Genomic DNA, 9796 nt, shown 5'->3' with positions numbered 1-9796 from the left:
CTTCCCTTAAGATTTGTGTTTTTTTGTGTCGGGGACAATAAAACTGAACATTGTTTAAAAATGTTTTTGTGACCTGTCATTTCCAACAGATGCAGTCATTTCCGTCATACAATGTCATCCCCATCACAACACATATTTAAACTAAAAATGCATACAAATTGACATAATCACAATAAAAATGTTTTGTAGTTTGGAAAATTGTGCAGTTATAAGTAGCATTAATTAATATTTTTTGAAAACACAAGGTATATTAAATCCTTTTTCTTTTAAAACAACTTTTTGTGGTGTAACTTACCCACAGCAAGATCGTTTGCTTCTGAGAGATACGCAAAATGCAAACTGTGAGGGCGCCTTCGTCATGTGCTTCTTAAATTCATCACGTTTTCTCTCAAAGAATCCTGAAGGTTTCCCAAAGTAATCTTTGTGTTTACTCTCAAAATATCGCTTGAGTTTGGCGGGTTTCATAGCCTCGTTTGCCAACGACTCGTAGCACAAAACACAGTGTGGATTGGGATCCTCTTCATCTCCAGTCCAAAATAATCCAGATTTGATGTAGTCGCTGTGATATTTCCTCTTCACTTTAGCGCTGGACTTTTCGCGTTCAAGCCGAGTTTCACAGCTTTCAGCCGGGTGGAGGTTGGACGGCGAACCGCTCTCCTGGGACTCAGTAACGCACACAATCACTTGTTGTCCCTGTTGAATCACCTGCATCAGGACGATGCACCTTCACTGTTGCGTCAGATCTTTGATTTAATTTTATTTTAACTGACCCTGTCTTGAGCCATCGATCCATCTTGCCAGCTGACCGCGGTTCAAATTGACCACGCAGATCATTTATGATGTAGGATCCTAAAACGAACCTACGTAGCTACGCTACATCTATGCTACACTCTAGTCTATACTAGTCATTTTTAAACAGTTTGAGAAACACTTTAAACTTATAACATATTAATTTCAAATGTGACATTTTACCAATATACTAACGGTCGCTCACGGACCACCGGTCGCTCACGGACCACCGGTGGTCCGCGGACCACCGACACTCTTTGAGATACACTGGTTTAATGCATGACCCCCCTCCATCCCTTGCAACCATCATCAAGAAATCTTGAGATGAGCTCCATCTGGTGGAACACCGCATTATTGTCATGATCAGTCTTGTATAACTCTCAGGTTTTAGCTCATCTATGTGTGTATATTGTCAGGTAAATTAATCCATATTGGAAAGACTATCGTATGTATTTGTTTACCTCAATCAATATATATATATCTACACTACGAATATGTTTCTCTGCAATTATGTATTTTCTGCACTGAGTGTATTACAAACATAATAGGGGCACTTCCCCTTTAAGAGAACAGGTCAACAAACCATTACTTCCTGACTGCTGACGGAGGAGCGTGTAGGCGCCAAACTGGGACCAATGAGGAGAAGGTCAACGCCTACTCCTTCTATGTAGCCGCATGTTTTACGACTCTCGGGACACACCTGGAGCGGAGCCGTGAGACCGCAACGATGGGGCTCTTGGAGCCATGCGGTCTATGGAAACGGCGACGCGAAATGTGTCCTCAGCTGAGAATATTTTCTGTTTGACTTATCACGTTAAATAAATATATCGATTGAACTAGAGGATTGCTGTTTTGATTCGACATTTAAGCTCCGAGTTCTTCAGCTTTTTCCTACCCTTTAATTGGCGTCCCTGGGTGGGCATCCCGAAAGGAGAAGTGAAGAACGATCGCCGAGTATCGTTGACTGGTATTCATTGCACGTGCAAAAGATCAGGTGAGAGTGAACACCGGTTGAAACAAATATTCACTGCAGGTAGACTAGGAAAATTTATTAATGAATGCCAGCAACAATGTTCGACGGTCATAGCTAATACAACTGCTGTTAAACGATAAAAAGCAATCCTGAATGTTGAAATACAAGTGATAAGAACAAGCATCGAAAATATTATTTGTGTTAACGATATGTATTAAAAGCCTTGGGAGGGCTCCAGCGCAGTCTGGTTAGAGTTCTGAGAGAATTTATAGATTAATCAAACAAATCCCGAGGTAGGGTGTCCGGTCTGGTACCGGATAAAGCTTAGGGTAAGCTTGCATTGATATAGTTTAATACGAAAACACCTAAGGAAGGTAGCTAAGAAAGCTTAGTTAGTTTAATGTTAAAGAAGTCCTTTGGAAGGCAGATAGGTATAGTTTAATTCAAAGACTTAAGGGAAGCGTGGCTTAGAAGCTAGTGTTGTTTACCAAAGGAGGATAGTGATTATAATCCTGAATTACGTGAGAACCGATGACGATCGCCTCATAGTCTCAGATGTTGTATATCATCTTCTTTGCGGCAAGCATAGTGTAAAACATGTAAAGATTTGTGTATTGTTGTATTGTTGTGAGTAAAGTGTGACTAAAGCAGGCCTAAGGCGAGGCTAAGCTAGCGCTGATATTTAGCTAATGCATTGGAGTTTGTAGAACGGGTGAAAACTGTTCAAACTGACTGGTAGACGGTTGTGAAATCAAAGAGAACCGTGGAGTGTATGTGAAGTAGTTTTAAGTTGGAAAACGTGAAAGAAGGAGACGTTTTTGTGAAAGGCCTCAGAGATTAGGACCAGCTAACGGTGGCCACGTGATGCTGGGTCGCTAATTCCGCCTACTTGATGTTACGAGGCATGTGAGAGTAAATTGTGATAAACTAAACCTTGAGTCTTATGCTGGAGCATTTTGGGTGGAAATAAAATGCATAAGTGATGTAGTGACCGAGTGATTAAAACCAAAAATGCGAGTTTTCTCCAAACTGGAAGGAGAGAAAATTTAGAACAAAGAAACCTCCATTTTCTCTTCATCCGGTGGGAATTTTAAAAACCCACATCCGGTTGATAGCTAAATGCCTCTGGTGGACAAAATTGAGACTACAACTAAAAGTTTCTAGAAACTTTACAAAATTTAAACACCTCCACCTATAGGACGGCAATTAAAGCGCACCTAAATTTAAAACCGTGCACCAGCAGACAAATTGGTAAATTACAATTAAAATCCAATTGAATTGAGGAAAGCTAAAGAGAAGAAAAAGGTGAAACCAGAACCCCAGACTGTAGACCGGACGTGAGAAAAAGGACTGACAAGAGAACATGACTCCCCAGCAACGGGGATCCACACTTCCGGAACCAGGTTGTATATCTGCATTCACACACACTATTATAGTCAATTAAAGGAGGAAAACTGTCTCTTATATGTTTTTGAGAAAACATGTTTAATAAGTGTGTGGATGACAGATATGTAGACTTTTTGTGTAATTCTGGAGCAGACAGAAATGATTAGAACAGAACAGAGCCGCAAAATACTCAGAATAAAGAGCGTAAAATAAAAACAATCAGCTAATGATAGATTAGGTTCAGAATAATAAATAATAATAAAAGACTTTAGTATCAGGCCATATTAGAGATGGTATCTGTCTAAGCAAGAAGTGTCAGCATAACCCATTTAACACACACGGTCACGGAAAAGGCCGGCGTGATTTCCTCTTGGATGGCTGTCCGTTCCCACCTCTCCCAAAAATATTCAAACCTCATGACATTTTGTGAAAGACTATAATCGTCGACAGACGAATAGTAGGGAGATAGAATCTTCTGAGAGTTTAGTCTAAACAGTGTAGGGAGCTAGAAGCTCCTGAGGGTCCGATCGTAAATGTCATGAGGAAGAAATATGGTGAAGAGAGTTTGTAAGATAATAGGGAATGAAACAGCTGACAAATTATTTAAGAAAATAAAGTTTTGGTAAACTCATCTGTTTTAGAAATACCAGACTATAAGAAGCCTTTTATTTAAACAGCAGACTTCATGACATTAGTATTAACACAGAACCATGGAGATAAGAGTAGACCAGTGGTTCACTACTCTTCACAACTAGACCCAGTAGATAAGGCGATGCCTGACTGCACATGAACAGTAACTGCAGCTTCAATGGCAGGTCAGGCCTCTGCATCAAGTGTTATTCAGGCCATTGACTTTAACAGTGACACATGCAGTGTCAGTTTCGTTTTCACAACCGCATCTGACTATAGAATAATGTACAACTTTGATCCATCTACATTATTTCCAACAGCTGAGGACGGAGAATCACATGACTGAACGACAGAGACGGACAAGGAACTTCACCAAGACCAGACTTGACTGACGTTCCCTAAGAGGAACCAGAGATAGAAATGTTTGTTAACGGATCATGTAAAGTAACCTAGAGGATCCGAATGTGACGAGATTTCTGTAGTGACACAGACCGACGTATTAAAAGCAGAAGCTCTACCCAATCATCTGTCAGCAGAGCAGCAGAACTGATAGCATTGACAGAGACATGCAGATAAAAGAAAGACAAAGTTGTAAATATCTACACAGACAGTAACTATGCATGTTCAACATGTGTTTGCTCAACAAGTACAGCATAAAGGTATGGTAACATTGACTAACAAACATATTACTCACTCTAATAGAAGACTTATTGAAGGCAGTACAGCTACCAAAGTATATTGCTTTATATAAAGGCACAACACATATGATAAGAACTGATCCAGTTTCAGTAGACAACAATATGTAAATGAGAAGACAAACACACCAGAACACAAGACAGAGATATTGAAAGAGATGCAGAATGCAGCTCTAAAGTAAGAACAAGCCGTTTGGACTAAGAATAATTACATACAAGACAGAGACGACTGACGAAAGAACACTTGACCAGAGAAGAACTCAGTACTACCAAGAACATATATAAATGTGTGTATTGAGACACGGTATTTGACCATGTCTCAAAAGGGGGAGTATTATATTGAGTATTATATTAATAAGAGTATATACATAGCATTTGATTCAAAGGCCGAATGCCGACTCCAATAAAATCCATGCAGATGTGCTGAAACGGATATTCTGAACTAAATAAATATGAAGGAAATAAATATAGTTTAACGATTATAGACGTGTATAAAATGAGCTGAAGTATTTCCAACACATACAGTAGACGCTATGACAGTAGCTAAAGTGTTTACAGCTAAATGAACTGTAAAATAAGGTAATGTGTGTAAAGGATGATAATAATAATAATGATAATAATAAGCTTTATGTAAGAATTGCAGGTCAAAGTACTTGCACTGCAAAGACATAAAACATTAGACAGAATAAGAACATTTACGGTACAATAATCAGTGTTGATGTAAATAAGTGTGAAAGACTAATGGTATAAAAGAACATTGGAAATCATGCCAAGTTTCCCTATCTGTGCCGGGAAAACTATCAGCCATATTTAGAAATATACCACCATTTGGAAAGGAAGAAGAGGGAGAGAAAAATATATCCTGGTGACACATAAATATATCACCACTCCTGTGAGAGACACTGACTCCATAAAGCAGAAACTGGACCTCTTCGTGGTGAAGTCTGACTACACAGGGAGGTGGTACCCATAGGGGCGCTTGTCTCACCATCAGTGAAGATTCAACAACCCGAAGTTTTAGAAGGGGACTGTGACATGGGGGTCAGAGTCATCACAGGAGGGTGAGTATAGCCCTGTACAACTGAGACTGCACAACCACATCAAATTTGATTTCTGTGACGTAATAACCTGTACCTCTTCCCTAACAATATGCAGAACAGATCAGGTGGGCAGAGGAACACAGCTGCCACGGAGAGGAGTGACATGTAAGAAAATAAATGATTGTGATCCATTATTCCTCACCATCGTTTCATCGCATCCCAGAGATTATAGACTGTTTGTTTTAGGCAGCAGAGGTTTTAGGAGCAGGTCCACAAGGACACTTTAGGATAAAGGTAGAAAACAAGAAGACTGCAATCTCCAAGCAGTCAGTAGGAAAGGATATAAAGTTACTACAGTAAGAAATAGAATAGCAGGGAGACAGGGTATGTGGAGAAGAATATGTGGCTTGACTGCAAACTGTATACCACTAGCTCAGTAAATATAGTGTGTGTGTGTGTGTGTGTGTGTGTGTGTGTGTGTGTACCAGTCAGGCCCCTCCTTGCTTTAAGCCCAGTCCCAGTAATACTCGGACCAATAACAGAGTAAACCTGTCTGTTAACAATGATGCACAGTGTAACAGAACCACTCAGCCCAATTTGCAAAAATCTCATTAAGAGATTTCCAACTCACAGAACTAATAGCACAAGACTGAAATATGTGCATTGATGACACTGGTCGAGCGTTTCTATGTTTGGCCCACAACAGGTCAAACTCTTGTGAGCTTGAACTCGGCTGAAGAGAAACACAGCACCTGGGGAGAGCTTCAGCTCCACAGCATACAAGAGATGCAGTAGGAGTCCCCCGGGGAGTGCCAGAGATCAAATTGGAGCAGGTTTTGACTCATTGTTTTTATGATGGGCAACTACTAATAAGAATGTGGACTAATTACATTCATTGCATCTAACAGAGGTTTATTAATTATTACAAGGGATGCCGTTAAGGGACAAGCTGAACAACAAGCAGCTTCCAGCGTATTGACATGATAGAATGTCTTTAGACATGCTCCTAGCAGAGAAAGGAGGTGTGTGTGTGCCATGTTTGGATCATCAATTATATCAAATAATACTGTTTCAAAGAGATCAGTTACCAGAGCCTTACAAAGATTGACAACATTATATAAAGAATTAGCAGAGAATTCAGGGGTAGAGAATTAGTCTGGTGATGCTATGGAAAGACGGTCCGGGAGATGGAGAGTTCTCATGTCACTGGTATCTTCAGCATTAATAGCTATATCAATATTAATTTGTACATTATCTCCACCGATTTATATTTTGTAAATATTTATGCATTTTTTATATTCATGTACCAGCTAACCCAGAGCAAATTCTTTGTAGGTGAAAACCTACATGACAAGAAAGATTATTCTGATTCTAAATACTTACTGTATGTGGATGTTGTTCTATACCATAAATTAGAAGCCGCATGACGAGATTGATTGATTCTGCAAATTGTTTGGCTCCGTGTTGTACTTTCATCCCAAATAACACAGCCCCTGATGGATCCTTTACCAGAGCTTTGAAAGGACTTGACAGACTCAGCAAAGAGCTAGCATCAAACAGTGGGGTACTCATAGACTATGATATAGAGCAGGAACACGACAGCCAGGAAGATGATTTCGTGTGAATAACTCTACAAAGTGTTCTTTGCTGCCATACCGAAGCCACTGACTTTATTGTAGTTACAGTCTCTCAGTCGTATACAGATATTACAATCTTATACAGACATTAAAAGTTTACTAATATTTACTGTCTTTTACTGGAAGTGTTTTTTATTATACTGAAGCTAATTGTCTTTATGCTGGAATAACAAATGAAGTTCTTTGGTTTTATACAGAAGGTATTTTTTATGACTGGAATAAAAACAAGTGCACTATGAATGTATTCTTGTATACCATATGATGAATTTGTACACCACTCGGTGCCTTATATTTACTGGAGATTATACACACCATAAATGGTGTGTAAAGGGGGAATTGTCAGGTAAATTAATCCATATTGGAAAGACTATCGTATGTATTTGTTTACCTCAATCAATATATATATATCTACACTACGAACATGTTTCTCTGCAATTATGTATTTTCTGCACTGAGTGTATTACAAACATAATAGGGGCACTTCCCCTTTAAGAGAACAGGTCAACAAACCATTACTTCCTGACTGCTGACGGAGGAGCGTGTAGGCGCCAAACTGGGACCAATGAGGAGAAGGTCAACGCCTACTCCTTCTATGTAGCCGCATGTTTTACGACTCTCGGGACACACCTGGAGCGGAGCCGTGAGACCGCAACGATGGGGCTCTTGGAGCCATGCGGTCTATGGAAACGGCGATGCGAAATGTGTCCTCAGCTGAGAATATTTTCTATGTTTGACTTATCACGTTAAATAAATATATCGATTGAACTAGAGGATTGCTGTTTTGATTCGACATTTAAGCTCCGAGTTCTTCAGCTTTTTCCTACCCTTTAATATCTATGTATGCAGGCCCCAGAGCTAAGAGCCGGCTCTTCTAAGGGAGCCGAGCCATAAGAGCAGAATCTTTGAAAAGAGCCAGACCTCCTATCACTAGAATGAACGATCTGACTCGTTACCAGGGGGAACATAAATAAAAACATGCATGCCACGCTCACACAACGTGTCCAGTGTGAAAAGGGCCAGGCCGTGGAGAGAAAATGACAACGCTAATAACATGAATGATCACTGGAGAGATGCTGTAATTAGTCAGTAACATACCAATCATGGTATTGTTTTTGTTGTGCGCTATTATTTATACTTAACTAAAAATATTGAAGGCTTGAACACTACTTCGTCTCCCCAGCCAGAACCCCCCTAGTGATATTGGTGTAGAACCGCCACTGTCCGACCAGTATTAAGAGCAGACACAGTTGGTTGCACCCAGTGATTTACAAAGCTGTAGCTCTTGTCTCCTCATGAAGTACATGTAGTCTGACACTAGATGGAGCCAGAGACTCTGCTGGAGGATGTGTGTAGTTATATGTGCTTAATGCTTTTGCTGATCACAAGACCCGTAGGATGCACTTCTAATGTACAGCTTTGTCTTTCTTATTATGGAGCAAGATCAGGGATTTAAATTTATAACAATGTAATTGTTACCTCTTATATGTTGGAAAATGCTCACCTGCTGTAATCTGTATCTGTGATAACATTGGGCCGCTGATTCAAGGGAAGGCTGTTAGCATTGAGAAATGGGCGCTCCGGCCGGTTTGCAGGATGGGAGTTGCATGGTGAGCCATCGTCTGCTTTGCAATTGTCTGGAGTGGTTGTGTGTGTCCGTGCGCATAAGCGTTCACTTTGTTTTGGGTGAGGGCTAAAGGGTAGGAAAAAGCTGAAGAACTCGGAGCTTAAATGTCGAATCAAAACAGCAATCGATATATTTATTTAACGCAATAAGTCAAACATAGAAAATATTCTCAGCTGAGGACACATTTCGCGTCGCCGTTTCCATAGACCGCATGGCTCAAAAGCCCCATCGTTGCGGTCTCACGGCTCCGCTCCAGGTGTGTCCCGAGAGTCGCAAAACATGCGGCTACATAGAAGGAGTAGGCGTTGACCTTCTCCTCATTGGTCCCAGTTTGGCGCCTACACGCTCCTCCGTCAGCAGTCAGGAAGTAATGGTTTGTTGACCTGTTCTCTTAAAGGGGAAGTGCCCCTATTATGTTTGTAATACTCTCAGTGCAGAAAATACATAATTGCAGAGAAACATTTTCGTAGTGTATATATATATATATATATATATATATATATATATATATATATATATATATATATATATATATATATATATATATTTATATTTATATATTGAGGTAAACAAATACATATGATAGTCTTTCCAATGTGGATTAATTTACCTGACAATTCCCCCTTTACACACCATTTATGGTGTGTATAATCTCCAGTAAATATAAGGCACCGAGTGGTGTACAAATTCATCATATGGTATACAAGAATACATTCATAGTGCACTTGTTTTTATTCCAGTCATAAAAATACCTTCTGTATAAAACCAAAGAACTTCATTTGTTATTCCAGCATAAAGACAATTAGCTTCAGTATAATAAAAAACACTTCCAGTAAAAGACAGTAAATATTAGTAAACTTTTAATGTCTGTATAAGATTGTAATATCTGTATACGACTGAGAGACTGTAACTACAATAAAGTCAGTGGCTTCGGTATGGCAGCAAAGAACACTTTGTAGAGTTATTCACACGAAATCATCTTCCTCCTGGTTGTCGTGTTCCTGCTCTATATCATAGTCTAT

The sequence above is a fragment of the Cottoperca gobio genome, chromosome 20 (assembly GCF_900634415.1).
Source record: "Cottoperca gobio chromosome 20, fCotGob3.1, whole genome shotgun sequence".
NCBI classification, from domain to species: domain Eukaryota; kingdom Metazoa; phylum Chordata; class Actinopteri; order Perciformes; family Bovichtidae; genus Cottoperca; species Cottoperca gobio.
Note: the sequence above shows the minus strand (reverse complement) of the source record.